The 19025-nt window shown below is 41.3% G+C and overlaps 1 protein-coding gene across 46 annotated transcripts in view; it reads left to right on the forward strand.

Annotated features, from left to right (window-relative positions):
• The window catches only part of PTPRD (protein tyrosine phosphatase receptor type D), a 1485253-nt gene that overhangs the window by 396997 nt on the left and 1069231 nt on the right, over positions 1 to 19025 (forward strand). For all 46 annotated transcript variants that reach the window (XM_060762309.2, XM_060762310.2, XM_060762317.2 and 43 more), the window contains one exon: positions 16871 to 16945. The gene's annotated coding sequence lies outside the window, so the exon portion shown is untranslated. The remainder of the gene's footprint in view (positions 1 to 16870; positions 16946 to 19025) is intronic.

The following is a 19025-nucleotide window of genomic DNA, read 5'->3' on the forward strand; positions in this document are numbered from 1 at the left end:
ATGGAGAGCAGTAGTCAGAATTGGATAGGAGCTTCAACGCATATAACTTCTCCTGATAGTCAGGCTAGGGTCCCTTCTACACTGCCATATAAAATCCAGATTATCTGCTTTGATCTGGATTATATGGAAGTGTAGACTCATATAACCTAGTTTAAAGCAGATAATGTGGATTTTTGATAATTTGAAATATATGGCAGTATAGAAGTGGCCTGGATCTACACTGCCCTATAGCCCAGGATCTGATCCCTAGATTATCTGCATATCCCAGATTATCAGGCAGTGTAGACTCATAAAATCCAGTTCAAAGCAGATAATTTGGAATTAGATCCTGGGATATAGGGAAGTGTAGATCCAGCCTCAGACACCCCCTCCCCTTTCTAGGTTGCCAAATCATGTGGGCATCTTGCACATAGTGTAGAGCGTTTCCTTGCAGTCCATACATGTGAAGAGCAACCACTTTCGATTTAAGACCTATAATGAACCATGTTCCTGCACCTGAGTACCATTAACCAGAGGAGAAGGAAGAAACTAATGATTAACCACCACCATCATCAGAGTATACAGGACACATATATACAGGAACCTAATTCACACCAATAACCTCATTTTGATATTCCGTTCTCTTGAAGATGGACATATGCCTTTATTATGAATTGCATCACTATTTACATTTTAAAAGCACAACAGGAAAAAAGCTTCATATTCCACCAGATGGCAGCAAGGTTCCACCTACCCCAAGACAAATAATGACAATCTGGATTCATCTTTCAAGAACATTATGTTACTATATAGGTTTGTGACTAACTTTCTAGATGAAAAATGACTTTTGCGTGTTAACAATATATGATGTTTTTCTTACTCACTGGAATCTTAGGTAGGGAAAGATGTGTGTTGAAATAAGCTGTGTAGTTTTCTTCTGCTACATTAGAACTGGGTTGCACACACATTTACAGAGAGTTAGGAAACCAAAAATATGTACTATTACTATTTATTTATTTATTTATTTATTTACTACATTTATATGCCACCCTTCTTACCCCGAAGGGGACTCAGATATATTACTCTATATATCACCAATTTTAATTGATCTTTTGTTTCTTGCATCTGAATATGATTAATGCATTGTGTAACATAAGAAGTAGCTAAAAAAAATAAGAGCAAGCACAGAGAAATGTATATACTTAGCTTCATTGTTCTGTGAATTCATGTCTCCCTGTTTTAGAGATTCCTCTGTTTTGTTCCTACTTAATCAAAACATGTATTGTTGATTCCTTCTTAGAATTAACAGTGTGACTGCCTAGAAGTGCTCACTGCTTGTACGTTTTTTTTTATTTAAGATCTTGAAAGCCTTTCAGGCTTTCAGCAGCTCCTGAGTCTATGTCTCGATGTAATTAGCAGATACAGGCAGTCATGTAATATATTGAAAAGGACGGGAGCTATGCCATTTTCACAGCCAGAAACATAATAATTTATTTTGCGTTAGCAATATATCTGGTAGATTTTGGAATATTTTTCAGCAGCCTCATATTTATGGGAACACAATGTCACATTCGTTGGCATATTTATTACAATAGGAAGACTTCCTAGAACATTTATAATTCTTACAGAGTCACAGAAGCAAAAAAAAAAAAACAAAAAAAAAACACCAAAACAACAATTAATCCTTTCAATTAACCTGGCCCTGAGGAGTATAGGTCTGTAAGGGTACCAGCACTTTGAATTGTGCTCAGAAAAAATCAGCTGTTGCAACAGTGGTATTGCACTTTGGACCATTTGAAGTTCCAAACACTCTCCAGAAGGAGTACTATGTAAGAGGGCATTATAGTAGTCCAGCTGGAATGTAACTAAGGGTCCTTCTACAAAGGCCCAAAAACCCATGATGGGTTTTGAATTAACCTGAGGTCCAAATGATGCCTCCACTTAATCTGGATTAATCTAGAGTACACTGGGGGTCCTTCCCCCACAGGTCTATAACCCAGAATATCAAGGCAGAAAATCCCACAATATCTGCTTTGAACTGGGTTATCTGAGTCCACACTACCATATATTCCAGTTCAAAGCAGAAAATGTGGGATTTTATTCAAGTGTGTGGGAGAGGCCTGAGGTATCCTGATTTAGTCTGTATTAAAAAGAACACCTGAAAAAATCCAGACCTTACTGTAAGTCCTGGATATTTTCAGATGTTGGGCCTGTAGGGATTGACTTTCAGGTCTGCCACTATCCTGGGGGTCGATTCACATTGTCATCTCGATTCTTTGGACTCTAAGAGTGCAAAACAACAGGATGGCTCCCCATCCTCCCCTCTCAGCCCCCCATTTCTCCTGTAAACATACCTCTCGGAGAAAGCTTCTGATGCATCAAAATCAGGCAACCAGGTACCTGGAAAATAAACAGAAGACAGGGATAGCCAGGACAAACTGGTCTCCAATCAAAAAATATTTCAAGATTAACCAGACTTAGACATGTAAGAACTATGACTAGGAGAATACAACATTAAAGTTTCTTTTTGGGGCAAAAGGGATGAACAAGACCAAGAACTCTACTGTGACCCATTCCCTAGCCCCCACATCTTCCCATCCACCTCTACCCCTTCACTCCCCCCCCCCTACCCCTCCTGAACCTCCCTCCACCTCCGCAACCCCTATTCTGTGTTTTTCTTTTTAATGTAATGTTTAAGTCTAAGTTACTGATTTCTGAAACTTGGATGTACTCCCAGCTTGGAAAACACTTAATAAAAATCATTTTTAAAAATCAGGCAGCCAGGCTCCTTTGGTAAATTTAGAGGGAAATTGGGCACTGGGCGCTGAAAAACATGTAGCCACCACCCCCTGCCAAATCCCGGGATGTGGATCTTCTGTGTGACCTCAATTCTGAGAGGAAGACACTACAAGGGCTATCCAGTCCAAACCCATGCCATGCAATAACACACAAAGCATTTCCCATAATTGTATTCACTTCTTTTTAGTAGACAAACTTTTCAGTGATGTATTTCTTTACAACATGGGGCATAACTATAGTAACTGCCTAGCTGCCAAGTTTGACTTTCAGAAACTCACACAAGTTCTTTCCTAATTAACGCCATGTGGCCACATATGGAATGTCTCAAAATAAACCTTATTTGCACAATAATTATTTAAGTGGATTTTATAGCATTCCTGATTAAAACATCTGTGCATCGTTTTACCTTTGGAATACACAATCTTTTGTTCTGATTTAACCAACGTATGTCTAATTACCCTCTAATGTTCATCAGATATTTTAGAGAGATAATTTTGCTAGTGATAAAAACAAGTTCACCCCCAAAGTAACTTATGTTGCTTATTTTTCTGGTCTCAAGAAGAATACTTCATTTGAGGTGAAATATTTCAGTATCCTTTATAAAATGCTGGTTTCTTTTATGAGAATGTTTCACTGGTAGAGATTTAGGCAGTAGATACAGACAAGAATTACAAAAGCACCCTATATTTTCACCCTTAAAATGTTTTGTTAAAGAAAATATGTATTAATTATAGTAGTTAATGGGGAGATATAATATAATTATTGTAATATCAAGGCATGGTTTCCACTCTGTGATTTATAGCAGATAGATGTATATCACCATCTAAGAGACAGAAGTCAAAATTCTTCTCTGTTTTCAGAAAAATGAGTGACAGAGGAGTTTTCCATCTCTCCGTTGCCATTGACCGACCACTTCCTGATCAGATTTAGGCTCACTGCGCCCCCTAACCTCTGCAAAGGTGGAGGACCTATTAAGATCGTCCGCCCCAGGAGGCTGATGGATCCGAATGGATTCCTGACGGCTCTTGGGGATTTTCCCGCCACCTCGGTAGGTGACCATGTCGAAGCCTTGGTGGCTCTCTGGAATGGGGAGATGGCCAGGGCTATTGACATGATTGCTCCGGAACGTCCCCTCTCAAGTAGCCGAGCTAAACCAGCCCCTTGGTTTACTGAGGAGCTGGCAGTGATGAAGCGAAGGAAGAGGGAACTAGAGAGCGTGTGGCGTTCGGATCCGAGCGAGTCAAACCGAGCACGGTTTGTGTCCTTTCTTAGGGCATATGCCGCGGCAATAAAGGCCGCAAAGAAAACTTTCTTTGCGGCCACTATTGCATCTGCAAAGAACCGTCCGGCGGAGTTGTTTCGGATTGTCAGAGGTCTTTTAACTCCCACCACTGCAGGTGGGAGCCGTGACAATTCGGTCGCGCGCTGTGAAGCATTTGCTCGGTTCTTTGCAGACAAAGTCACCTTGATCCGTTCTGGGCTGGACGCCGCGTTAGATGCAGTCTCCGAGAATGTAACAAGAGCACCTGCTTGTCCTATTTTGATGGATTCTTTTCAGTTTGTGAAACCCGAGGATGTGGACAAGATACTTGGAGGAATGAGGCCCACCACGTCCATCCTAGACCCCTGCCCATCCTGGCTTCCGAGGGAGGCCAGAGGGGGATTGGCTGAGTGGGTAACAGTGGTGGTGAATGCCTCCCTTCGGGAAGGCAAGATTCCAGCGAGCCTAAAACAGGCTATCATAAAGCCGCTGTTGAAGAAGCCATCACTGGACCCCACTAAATTGGACAACTTTCGGCCTGTTTCCAATCTCCCCTTTTTGGGCAAAGTCATGGAAAGCGTGGTGGCCTCACAACTCCAGGTATTCTTGAGAGACACGGATTATCTGGATCCGGCACAGTCTGGTTTCAGACCGGGGCATGGTACCGAGACGGTCTTGGTCGCCTTAGTGGATGATCTGCGCCAGGAGCTAGACAGGGGGAGTGTGTCCCTGTTGGTGCTCCTAGACCTCTCAGCGGCCTTCGATACCGTTGACCACGGTATCCTTCTGGGGCGCCTTGCGGAAATGGGTCTTGGGGGCATTGCTTTGCAGTGGCTCCAGTCATTTCTGGAGGGCCGCACCCAGAAGGTGTTATTGGGGGACTCCTGTTCCACACCACAACCTTTGACTTGTGGGGTGCCACAGGGTTCCATACTGTCCCCCATGCTGTTTAATATCTACATGAAGCCGCTGGGTGAGATCATCCGGAGTTTCGGGGTGAGGTGTCATCTGTACGCAGATGATGTCCAACTCTGTCACTCCTTCCCACCTGCTACTAAGGAGGCTGTCGAGGTCCTGAACCGGTGCCTGGCCGCTGTAACGGTCTGGATGAGGGCGAACAAACTGAAATTAAATCCAGACAAGACAGAGGTACTCCTGGTCAGTCGCAAGGCCGAACGGGGTATAGGGTTACAGCCTGTGCTGGACGGGGTCGCACTCCCCTTGAAGGCGCAGGTTCGCAGCTTGGGTGTGACCCTGGACTCATTGCTGAGCCTGGACCCCCAGGTTTCAGCGGTGACCAGGGGAGCATTTGCACAGCTCAGGCTCGTGCGCCAGCTGCGCCCGTATCTCGGGAAGTCTGACTTGGCCACGGTGGTACACGCTCTTGTCACATCCCGCCTGGACTACTGCAACACTCTCTACGTGGGGCTGCCCTTGAAGACGGCCCGGAAGCTTCAGCTGGTTCAGCGCACGGCAGCCATGTTACTAACTGGAGCGGGTGGCAGGGAGCACACAACACCCTTGTTGTCCCAGCTCCACTGGCTGCCGATTTGCTACCGGACCCAATTCAAGGTGCTGGTTTTGGCCTACAAAGCCCTAAACGGTTCCGGCCCAAAATACCTTGCCTACGAGCCCACGAGGACCTTGAGATCGTCTGGGGAGGCCCTTCTCTCGATCCCGCCTGCCTCACAGGCACGTCTGGCGGGGACGAGGGAGAGGGCCTTCTCGGTGGTGGCCCCCCGGCTGTGGAACACTCTCCCTGCACACATCAGACAGGCACCCTCCCTCATGTCCTTTCGAAAAAGCCTTAAGACATGGCTGTTCGAGAGGGCATTTAATTAAGTGCTAAACATTACGGTAAAGAGAACTGGAATGGAACAAGGAATATGAGACTGGTTATGATTCCACTATGAGACGAAGCGGATTTTTAGTGTAGTCTGTAATTGTTGTTAGTTTATATGTTGTTGAAACTGGCTTTTTTGTAATTGTCTTTTATGTGTACTGTACACCGCCATGAGTCGCCCTTATGGGCTGAGAATGGCGGTTAATAAGTGCATCAAATAAATAAATAAATAAATAAATAAATAAAACATATCTGTAATGTTGCTTACACTTGTCTACAGCAAACAAAATCTTTGTGTTTCCAGTTGGCATATTTTTTTATAAGGAATGAGTTTTATTTTAGGATTGTACAGTCTACCCAACTATAGTGTATGATTTCAAGCTATAAATATTTGAATTTTAGTATAGGAATGATAACCAAAGTTTTTATCTTTTTAAAAAGTTGTTTGTAACCTGTATCTTCACATTGTCTCAATTTTGTAGAGACAACACTGATAATCATCTGTTTTTCCATTCAGCAGCTTTAAAATGTCCCATTCCCTCCTTCCTCTTGACTTCCATTGATTTAAACTGAGTTCAAAGTGCAATGGTAGTTTGGACTTAATTAACTCAGGAAGGTCAGAATCTTACCCTTTCAAAAAGTCTCCTAGCTTATGTGCCTTTCCTCAATAATAACTATTACCACCTTGCTCACACTCTGATATTGCTTGGCTTTGTATGTCCCAGTTTTCCTCTGTGAAAAGTTGAAGGGCATGACTTCTTTCCCTGTTCTACCTCCCAGCCCCCCATTATTGGTTTAAAAAGTATTTTACTAAAATAGTCCTTACTTTCAGTATGTTTTACACACTTTTAAAGACATATTATAAAACTTGATCAAGACTGTGAAGTTTGGAGCAATTAACAGTGAAATTTTCAAATGTAATTCACACTATACAATCTCCTTTAGGACACTCAATAAAGTTCAATGGTGTAATTACAATTAGTTCAGACCTTCTTCCAGTTCTGTTCAACAAAAAGTGCTAAATCCAATTGCAGATTTCATTTGTTTTTAACAGGCACTTGTATAATGCACAGTTCTGGAACAGATGTATGATTATCCTTTCATTTTCATACTTCTCTGAATATTGTATTGCAGTTCTCTAATCAAAATGTTATACAAAAATCCATAGAGAAGGGGAAATTGTATACAAAAAGGTTTATATCATTGTATCAATGGAAATAGATAGTTTACTACGAACTTTCAGTGTGAATGGGATGGAAGACTTATGTATGAAATAATCTAACTGAAGTTGGTATCGTCTTCCATCCCAGACTAATTGCATGACTTGTCTTATCAGTATGCTTCTGCAACTACCTGTGAAACATGTAGCCCTTAGGATTTTATACTTTTTGTATTAATTTACTCGAATATAATGTGCACAACTCAGTTTTGGAAGTGTGTATTGCAAAATATGATTTGTTGTTGAATGTAATGTATGGTTTCCCTTTTCCTGTTAGTTGTTCTGCTGCCCTCATTGGAACAACCTACAGACAAAGGGAAAGCTGCCAGCCTTGGTCTCTCAACCAAGGCATCATTCACGAGGCCTTCAAAACTGAGGGGAATGTTTTGAAAGCCTTGTGAATGAGGCCATTTGGGAAGCTGTGCCCCTCTGTCAGGCCAAGGATGGAAAGTTTGCCGGCCTTATTATTATTATTTATTATTATTATTAACTTTATTTGTACCCGCTAGCATCTCCCGAAGGACTCGATGCGGCTTACACGGGCCGAAGCCTCAAACAAAATACAATAGAAAAACATAACACAACAATAAACAAAGCAAATCAAAAACAATTAAGCAAAATAACAACAATGAACAATACATAAATACATCAAGACACTATTAAAACTGGTTCGGCCGGTGCAATGGGGTACAGGGTTAAAAGTGCTGAGATGGCAGGAGGAACGTAGGATTAAAAGTGCGGTGTGCAGCAACATTGGTTGTGCTAAAGTGCTTCTAGGACTTGGGATGGGGGATTCCTAATCTGCGAAGGCACATCGGAACAGCCAAGTTTTTAGGTTCCTTCTGAAAACTGCTAGAGTAGGGGCCTGACGGAGCTCTTTTGGAAGGGCATTCCAAAGTCGGGGGGCCGCCATAGAGAAAGCCCTGTCCCGTGTCCCCACCAAGCGCGCTTGCGACGTAGGTGGGATCACGAGCAGGGCCTCCCCAGATGACCGGAGCGAGCGTGTGGGTTCGTAGATGGAGATGCGGTCACGCAGGTAGGGTGGCCTGATAGAGGGGTACAGGTGGGTTTGCATGCAAGATTCTAATTTGCCATTGACTCTAATGCATACCTCAGTTTAGGATATGTAATTTACCCAATAGAAGTGAGCATTAGATTTAAGTAAATATGATATATTGAATAATGCTATATTCTTTCTCATGTTAGAAGAAATTCATTTAGCATCGTATCAGAAAAAAGACAAGAAAACAAAAAGGGGAAAGAGCAGGAATCTCAGCCAAATTATAGTGCTAAACAAACAAGGCTAAAATAATTGAAACCAAGCTTTTCTCAGTTTGCTTGTTTATTAAATATATCCTTCTGTTGGCATAAAGTGAGAATTACAAATTCAGCTTGTCTGTTTTAAATAATCTGAGTAACGCCATTTTGACAATCGATGATGTATCATCCATGTATTGCTGCATTCTGCCATTTCAGCTATGCTAGAAGTGTTGCCCAGAGCCACTCAGTCTGATGTTATGAATACAGTACCATACCTTGAGAATGTCATCATAAAAATCAAATAATCTATATCTCCATTCTTTGCAGGCCACATAGACCTTAAGTAAAAATTATTATGTATATATTGCTCATGTGCATGTTTTCTTTTTTTAGCTCTGAAACCTTATACAATATTGATGAAAAAAATAAACTCTAACTCTATTGATCAGGGTTGTGAGTAACTCAGGGGCTGAAACCAATGTTGCAGTTTGGTAGTTCCCTTGGCCAAAATTATTGTTTGTTATCTGTTTGTCTTCCTGATTAGTTTCAGGGTTCATCCCAGCTTCATGTCCACCTGGAATAATACTGTGAAGCTAATATTTCAGTCCTACCCTACACTTCCACTGAAAGTAATGAAATATCTACATAACCTTTCCATAAATAATTCTCATGAATCATGTTCTAGTTCACATCTGTGACCAAGCCCAGAATCCACAGCATTGTTTGTTGTTCATTCATTCAGTCATTTCTGACTCTTCGTGACCTCATGGACCAGCCCACTCCAAAGCTCCCTGTTGGCCGTCACCACCCCCAGCTCCTTCAAGGTCAATCCAGTCACTTCAAGGATCTCACCCATCCATCTTGACTTCATCCACAGCATTAACACAGATTGCGCCCAGCACAATTATTCAAAATTGTTCGTGCCTTGATCAGTCCAGCTCCTTTAGTCCAGAACCTAACAACCATGTCTCTTACAGCTGTGGCATTCCAGAAGTTTTTCACTGATAAAATCATCATGTTTCAGCAGGAACTGCCCCCCACAGTCAACACTTTGAGTGAGCTGGAGACTTTGTGGCTGCTTAGTGGGCCTATCTTCGATTGATTTACTCCGCTTGACACGGAAGATATCGCCAGAATCCTGGCTGCTGCAAAACCAACCACCTGTTCCCTTGATCCGTGCCCCTCTTGATCCATTGAGCAATATAATCATGGCTGTCTTGAACAGAGGGTTTTCCCGGACAACCTAAAAGAGGCAAGGGTTCGTCCCTTGTTAAAGAAGCCTAGCTTGGATCCTATGACCCTTGCCAATTATCGTCCTGTCTCTAATCTGCCATTCTTAGGTAAGGTGATAGAGCGGGCTGTACTGGGACAATTGCAACAATTCCTGGATAACACAGCTGGCCTGGACCCTTTCCAGTCAGGTATTCGCCCTGGCCATAGGACGGAGACAGTCCTGGTTGCCATTACAGATGAACTTCGTCGCCAGTCTGATAGCGGCGGATCGGCACTACTGGTACTTCTCGTCCTTACCGCAGTGTTTGATACCATTGACTATGATCTAATGATTCACCATCTTGCCATGTCTGGAGTTTGCAGTCAGGCCCTTAATTGGTTCAACTCATTTCTCCGAAACCGGAGTCAGCACGTGGAGTACATGGATCAAGTCTCTGATAGATCCCCTCTTCTATGTGGTATCCCCCAAGGTGAAATTCTCTCCCCTCTTCTCTTCAACATCTACGTTAGACCCCTTGTTTGGTCTGGTGTTTTGGCCTGAACTGCTACCAATATGTGGACGACACCCAACTCCTTCTGCGCTTGGAGCCTAGAGCAACGTCAATAACAGATAACTTCACCTTATGTCTGGAGGCTCTGTCGAACTGGCTACGTGCTAGTAGACTGAAGGTGAACCCAGTGAAGACTGAGATTCTCTGGCATGGCCGCCCGACATGTCTGACTCATCCGTTGCCCACCTTCAATGGTGCCGCCCTATCTCCATCATCCACTGTTAAGAGCTTAGGTGTCGTTTTGGATTCGCAGCTGACAATGGAAGCTCAGGTCGCTGCTGCCAGCAAACAGGCCTTTTTTCATCTACGACAAGCGAGGCAATTGGCACCCTACCTATCTGACGAGGCTCTGGCAACAGTCATCCATGCCACAGTCACATCTAGGCTAGAGTATTGCATGCTTTGTATGTTGGCCTTCCGATGTCTACGACCTGAAAGCTCTGTATTGTTCAGAATGCGGCAGCCAGGTTACTCACAAGAACTTCCATGAAATGCCATATAACACCAGTGCTACAGCACTTACATTGGCTTCCAACTGATTACCGTGGTCTGTATAAGATGCTAGTTCTGACCTTTAAAATTCTTTATGGCCAGGGTCCATTGTACCTTAGGGACAGTCTCTCCTTTTCCCAGCATCAGAGGTTGCAACGACCAGCCCAACGTGACTTACTCTATATACCGGGTCCTAGAGAAGTGCACTTGGAAAGTACCAGATTCAGGACTTTTTCTATTTCTGCCCCTGCCTTATGGAATTCCTTGCCTCCCAATATGAGAGCCATGCATGACTTAGGGCCTTTTACTCTAGCACTTAAGACCTGGCTTTTCACTAGAGCATTTGATCTATGTTAATCATTAATTTCTGTATGTATGTATTTTTATCTTTTACAATTTAGCTTGTAAATTGCCTAGAGCATCTCGGATGGAGGGCAATTAATAAGTAATTAAATATGATGATGATGATGATGAGAAGAAGAGTTCTAGTCTTCTGCTATACTGTAAATATACCTTGTATAAAGTCTTATCTACTACAAAGACAAGTTGTGTATGTCTGCTCCTTAACCAGAGGGGGAGTGCTACTGTTGCAAAAAGGAGTTGTTTCTGTTGCTTCATACAGGGCCCCACTAACTTCACAGTAACAATAGTAGATGCAGGAGAAAGAAGTCTAGCTGGAATCGTACACATCCTCTTTTGCTTTTCACTGTAGCTATAAATATGTGATGAGATTAGTGAAGGAAGGCTGGGGCATGCAGCAACGAACTATATCACATATTTTATTTCTGTTCTTACTAATTTTTGGATTATTATATTTTAAAAGAGCACAATGTGTTTTAATCCAACATTAATGCAACATGTGTGTGTTGAGAGAACATATTGAATCAAGTGTTCTTTTCCCTCCTTTCATCGAAGAAAAATGACCAGGCTTGATTTTATTATAATTTATTGCAGATAGCAACAGGTCAAGAACTCTTTTAGGTGTTGCCTTCCCCTGACGTCCCTGCAAGTAGACTATAACTAATAGTTCCTGCTCAGTCATTCCTGGAAGCTGGATCTAGTTGGTACTAGTACTTTTTTAGAGTAGTTGAGTTTGATTTCCTCCCTTGTGGTGGCAGCTCTTTTTGCTGTTTTCTTGAACAAGCCAAAAATAATAATACCATGAGCCCTACATTATTTTGCAAAAGCCACCTTGTCATATTTGAACAGACTCTTTGTGTGAAATGTACAGATATATAAAGCAATGTAAGTTGCCCTGTCTGACATCTAACCCAATGAATGGATCACATTTCATCACAGTGTCACTTGCATTATAAAGTGCTATTGTAAGATTCTGAACTTCAAGTGATTTGTTCATGTTTATCTGACATACTGAGAATCTATGCATTTTATGCTACAATTGAACTATAATTCACATTGTCAACTATTTAAGCATCTTGGACATTATGTAGATAATTGGGAAACAAGTAGCTTGTCATAATGTAAGCACCCATCAACTCTATTTTGGATGCAAAAAACACTAAAAAGCAATACTGTTTCCATACATCAGGTTTAAATATGCTGAAAGCATCAGACTCTATCTGATCTTTGAAAGCTAAACAGTATCAGGGCTGGTTAGTAGTTTGATGGGGAACCAGCAAGGAATGCTGGGTGATCTAGACCAAGGCTTTTTAAACTGTGGTTTCCAATTCCAAATGGGTCCCCTTGGCTCAACGTTGGGGTCATGAAAAATTTGGCAATGGCAAAGGTTTCTGAATGCCACCTAAACATCATTCACACAAATCTGTTAGCAGCAACATGCAGTGTATACAGTGCACACTGCAGAAGATGCTTCAGCTATGCTTCATAAAAATGAGAATCAGCTTATTTAGCAAGGCTTGCAAATACTGATTTATTATCAGTAAATATTTGATTTTTATACTTATTTTTATACCTATATAAGCTCTGCTCTAGAATATATTTTAGAGGGAAGCAACGGCAAACCACCTTTGAGTAGTCTTTGCCTGATAAAACCTCATGAAATTCATAGTATCACCATAGGTTGATAGGTGATTTAAACACGCACACAGCTTCTAAAAATTCAAGGTTATTTAATATTAGAATTTTGAATGAGGGGCAGAGGGATGGAGGGAGGGGACTAGTAAATTATATGACTTCTTATCAGGTTACATAGTGAAATAACATGAACATACTTTCAATATCACTTTCAATTTATGTCAATGATTGAGGGGTGAATCAATATAATAGTATGTGACCAAATGTTTCATGCTGGAACTTCTTTCCCATTTGGATATGATCCCATGTTACTGAAGCCCAATTGTCACATTCAGGTCAGAAAATTTTGCCAGGGTTTAATTTATATATTATGGCTTAACTCATTTATTTAATTATAGATAATCATCTTATCTTGCTGAGTTGTCATTTAATTAATCATACACCTTTACTTGTGTGGAATAATTAAGGCTGGTTCCCTTATGTATATTAATCTGAGAACAGAAGAATTGTTATGATGGATTCTCTCTTTGTGTAAGGGGATGTTTTTCATTATTTCTGCATGTTTTAACCCCTCCCTCTCCATCCATAATATGTTTCAGGCATATCATATATTGTTCTAGAGAGTGCTCTGTTATGAACAGAAAGGTAATAATGGTATGAGTAGTTGAAAAACCTTCTGAACATGAGTGTTTGGGAACACAGGGAAACATGTTGGTTGGGCCATGGACATCGGAAACCAAAAGACATTGTGAGCTTATATATAGTTCTGATATCAAAGTACAGGCATTTGTATTTATGCATTATGAATCGGGTTGTTGTTGTGTGCCTTTCTGACTTTCGGCAAGATTTGTTCAGTGGGGTTTCTTCTGGCCTTCCTCTGAGGCTAAGAGAGTGTGACTTGCCCAGTGGGATTTCTATGGCCAAGCAAGCATTCAAGCAAGTATATGGAGTAAAGGGCATATTTACACCAGCCATATAATCTAGTGTGAAGCTAGCTAGCTTCAAACTGTGGTGGCATGCTGACAAATCAAGATGCAGTGCAAATTAAGCCCTGAAAAGGACATCAAACCATGTCAGGGAAACCTCAAGGGCATAGCTGGGCAACAGGGGGAAAACTGACCCCCTGGGACAGGTAATTGAATACCTCCACTACTCATTTTCCCTTTTTCTCATCTCTACTGCATGGAACACCATTACCTTCCTGCCAAAGCAGTGCCTATTGATCTACTCACAACTGCATGTTTTCAAACTTCTAGGTTGTCAGGAGCTGGGGCTAACAGTGGGAGCTCACCCCCGTTCCCCAGATTTGAACCACTAAAATAATAGGTGGAAGAACGCCTTGGTAGAGACAACATGCTACTAATAAGAAGAACATGCTACTTACCATGTTACCTAGTAGCTACTAGTTATGTTATTTCAGTGCACACTCCAATGAAAATCCTTAAATAAAACTAGCTTACTAACTTTCCTGTTAGTATCATAAAAAAATCATTGTATCCATGAAGTGTATTTTTGTGAAAGGAAATGTCATGAAAATATCATGCCCTATTTCTATTATAAAGTCTTCAAATTTGGTATGTCTCCAATCCATGACTCATTTTTAATGTGTTCTTTAGTTTAGAATAAGTACCGTATATACTCGAGTATAAACCGACCCGAATATAAGCCGAGGCACCTAATTTTACCACAAAAACTGGGAAAACGTATTGACTCGAGTATAAGCTGAGGGTGGGAAATACAGCAGCCACTGGTAAATTTCAAAAATAAAAACAGATACCAATAAAATTACATTAATTGAGGCATCAGTAGGTTAAAGGTTTTTGAATATTTACATAAAATTGTAATTTAAGACTGTCCAACTCTGATGAAATAATTATTCTAACCTTCTTCAGTGTAAATGTGCTTACCAGTATGTATCCTTCCAATAATAATAAATAAGAGTAAAATAATAAATGTAATAATAATAAATAGAGTAAAAAAATAAATATAATAATAAATAGGGTAAAATAATAAATGTAATAACAATAATAATAAATAGGGTAAAATAGTAAATGTAATAACAATAAGAGAATAAAATAATAAATGTAATAAATAATAAAAATAATAGAGTAAAATAATAAATGTAATAATAGAATAAAATAATAAATGTAATAAATAAAATAATAAATACAGTAAAATAATAAATTTAATAACAACAATAATGAGGGTAGAATAATAAATGTAATAATTATAATAGAATAAGATAACAAATCAATAATAATGAATAGAGCATGGTAACCCCAAAGAGACACAAACAGGCTCCAACTTTTCCTCAAAAGACAGAAGGAGAGAAGAAAGGGGAGCAAGCTGTTTAGAATTGGAATATGCTGCTTTGGGGCATGGTAGAGTCTCCTTCTTACTCTGGACTATATTAAGCAGAGCTATCTGTCCAGGGTGCGTTGATTGTCTGTTTCTGCGTGGCTGGAGGTGTGTCTGGATGGCTGTTCCCTCTGCTCACCTCTGAGTCCGTTTTTGTTTGGGGAAAAGGCTGTTTGCAGAGACAGGGAGGGAGAGAGAAAGGAGGAGCCACGCCAGATTTCTGCTTTGCCCCCAGGGCTGCTTCTGTCCTTGGGAAAGCAGTGGTGGTAACTCCTCCTCCTCTCTCCCTGCTTTAGGACCCACTGAATCTGAGCAGGGGGCAGCCTCCTGAAGGGACACGAGCTGGCTTGGAGGAAAAGAGAGAATACTACATTACCCAGCAGGCATGCCCTGCTTCTCTCTCTCCCCTCTTCCACTTCAAATCAGTCAAGATTCTGCCGAGGGTAGAGGAACTGAGGGAGTTTTGGGACCCAGACCTCCCAATATGGCTGCCTGCCTGCCTTTCTGCTCTCCTTCCTCTTCGGGGCCAGCAGCAGAGCAAGTGTCTGGGGAAGATTGCAAAATGAGCAAGACTGGGGAGCAAAAGGGAGGCTGCTGCTGGGTGCAAAAAGGAGGCCTTTTGAACCCTAGTCTTGCTCATTTTGCAGTCTTCCCCAGGCAATTTCTCTGCTGGCTCCAAAGAGGAATGCAAGCAGGAAGGCAGCCCCACCGGGAGCCCTGGGTCTCAAAACTTCCTCACTTCTCCTCCCCTCTGCAGAATGTTAGCTGGAAAGGTGGAAGGATTGCAATGGGAAGAGAGCAAGCGAAGAAGTGGGAAAGGGGGCTGGGAAAGTGGAAAGACGGGGTGGGACAAGGGGCAAGACAGAGAAATGGGAAAGACAGGCTGGAACCTGGGAAATGCTGGGATGGAAAGGGAGCTGGGGAAGCGGGAGGGAGGGGCTGGGGATAGTGAAGACTGGGGTACAAAGGGGAGGAACTAGACTGGGATGGGAGTGGAAGGCAAGTGCTGAGAGAGAGCTCAGAGAGCTCAGCACAGGCGCACACCCTCTCCACACAGTAACCACGCACCCCTTCCTCCCCTCCTCTCGGAGTTCTCTCTCTCTCTCTCTCTGCACTTGCCTTGCTCTCCTCTCTCTCTCCCAGCTGGGTTGCTGTGCTGAGAGGGCGGCAGAGGCGGAAAGGTGAGGGTTCTCGCAGGTAGGTGAAGGGCTTCTTTCAGCTCCACGCCTTCCCATCAGGACCCTCACTCGAATATAAGCCGAGGGAGACTTTTTCAGCCTTTAAAAAGGGCTGAAAAACTTGGCTTATATTCGGGTATATACAGTATCTTATACCAGATTCAATCCATAGTATAGCCTGCCCATAACTTATTTTTAAAAACCCTGATTTTTAAAAAGTATTGGGCAGTGACTAGCTATAGATTAGGCTGCTTCTTGCTTCACTGCTAGCAAGAATAAAGTCATGCTTTTATGAACCACTAAAGTAATTTATCAGACTGATTAACATCATAAGCAGCAAAGGGCATGGATAATAACTCCTGGGTATTTGGTAATAAAGAAGCACAGGTATGACTAAGAAACTTACTATTTTGGCACTGGAAAATACAATATGCTGAACTATTCTTAGTCAAGTAGTTGGTGAGACGAGATACTAAATGGCTAAAGACATTCATTATATGATTATAGCATGAATATTATAATTGGAAATGTCTTTTGAATCATGTACTATAATGTATGACATTTATGTGTTATGAACAGTCATATACCACCTTTAAATGCTGTTATAAAGTAGTGTGCGTAAGTTGTGTGCATGAAGATTTTGAGATGTTCACGTTTAGTAGCTATAAATATTAATTAAATAATGTTTGTATTTTTGAACAGGGAAATTTTGAGGAGTCTTGAATTTCTAATCCTGCAGTCACAGGTACATCTTTGAGTGCTGAAAACCAAATATTGGTAAGTTAAAATTTCATTGAAATTCAATATTATGGCAGTTGAAACACTTGTCAGCTGTGGTTTGAAATTGTCACAGTCTAAATTCTTTAAATTACCCATAAATGAAAGCTACTCAGTTAAAACCATGCTACATCAGATATGGTGGGAGGGAAGAGGACTCAACTTCTGAAAATAACAACTAGTGTTTCAGATTCAAGTCTAGTTATAGCCTCAGTAGTTGAGATTTCTATGATAAATGTGACTGGTTTAGGTGCTGAAGAGACATAAACATAGAGGAAAATATTATTTCAGCAGGCTATATGTTTGGGTTGAACAGAACCAAACGATAGTAATAGATGATGGGAAAAGATTGAAGGCATTACATTTTGGAATGGAGGCATAAAATAGAACTACAGTTATTCCTATGCATTTGTGGTTTTGACTTTTGTGGATCTGATTATTCATGGATTTGATTAAAATGTTCTCTCTAGGAATCTCTAGCTTCTTCAGTGTGACTGTATGACAATCGTGCTAGAAGATGTAAAGATTTCTAGAGAGAAATACCCTTTAGGAATCTCTAGTTCCTCCAATTTGATTCTATGGCCAGCTTTTAGTGGCAATTGACCATACAGTCATGCTGGAAAACCTAGAAATTCCTAGATTCATGGGGAATCTGTGCCCCTAATCCCAGAAAATGTGGAGGACTAATTGTATTACCAGCAGATAAATCATTGAAGAGCATGGCACTGCAAGCAAGTACTAGCATTCTTTAGGAGAATCTTGAGTTCAAGAAAGTTTTTTTTTTCTTTTTAGGCTGTCATGATGAATGTATCTGATGCATCATTTAAGAATAGCTCTGTTAATGATAAAGGCACTTCAGCTCAAGTTCTGCATTAACTGGTGTTGTTTATTGGCTTCACATGAGTGAAACATAGGGTACATAAGCACAGAAGTGTTCCCTTTATTCACATAATCAAATTAATGCTTTCTTTAGGGAATGTGGACCTTTTCACCATCCAAATGTATTTTAAAATCTTGTCAGCATTATGGTCAGGCATTGACAGTTGTCCAATGACACAGGAAAATAGTTGTTTTATGTTCAGTCTGCCCTGCTACTTTATGTGCTCATCTGGCACTTCAAGGATACAGAACTGAACAGACTGAAAGACTAAACCTTTCTGTTAGCAAGTTGCTTATTTTATATTTATTAGGGTAGGAGAAGGGTCATGTCTGCCCAGTTCAGTTTTCTTCCTTTGGTTTGCTGCTATACAACCAAGTCCAAAGGATGCATTATCCAGCCGTGTAATTTCACAATGTTACCTTTGGCATAGTCTAGGTATAATTTGTTATTTTGGAGTCTACTTCTACAACCCATCAACAAAAGGGAAGGTTGAGAGGAGACATAATCACCATGGTTAAATATTCAAAAGGCTGTCATAAGGGAAGAGGGAGCAGGCTTGTTTTCTGCTGCCCTGGAGACTAAGGACCTATATCACATGAGTAATTTTTAGTGCCCCAGTTGAGGGACAGATGGGCACGCAGCCCATCACATGATGTCCCTCAACTTCTGACAGAGGCCCTGCCCCCAGCCAATGTGGAAGCAGTCTTCCTATGTACGTGCTATTTTGCCATGCTTGCTGGCAAAATGGCAACAGGAGGAGGAAGCGGTGATAAAGTCACAGGACTTGGAACAACGGGTTCAAATTTCTGGAAAGAAGATTCCACCTGAAGATTAGAAATAACTTCCTCACCATAAAAGCTGTTCAACAGTGGAACTCTCTTTAGATCACCAGGTCTGAGGGTAGATCTTGGAGACCAATTCAACTCCACTCAATGCTTCTCACAATCTCGTCTGTCCCATATACACAGAAAACAGAGATACTTGGTGTATATGTGTTGCTGACCAAGAAGGAAGCAGATCATCTAAACATCAACACAGATGATCCAATTGTGATATTGTGTGCTTGTTATATTGCAACAGATCAACGGGAATTGTGCTAAAAATTGTTCCCAATCCATGCTGATGGTTAGAAATTGGGTAATTATTTTGTTGTTGCTACTGTTGAATGAGTTAGAATTTATTGTTTTGTATCCCTGTTAA

The sequence above is a fragment of the Anolis sagrei genome, chromosome 2 (assembly GCF_037176765.1).
Source record: "Anolis sagrei isolate rAnoSag1 chromosome 2, rAnoSag1.mat, whole genome shotgun sequence".
Classification (NCBI taxonomy): Eukaryota; Metazoa; Chordata; class Lepidosauria; order Squamata; family Dactyloidae; genus Anolis; species Anolis sagrei.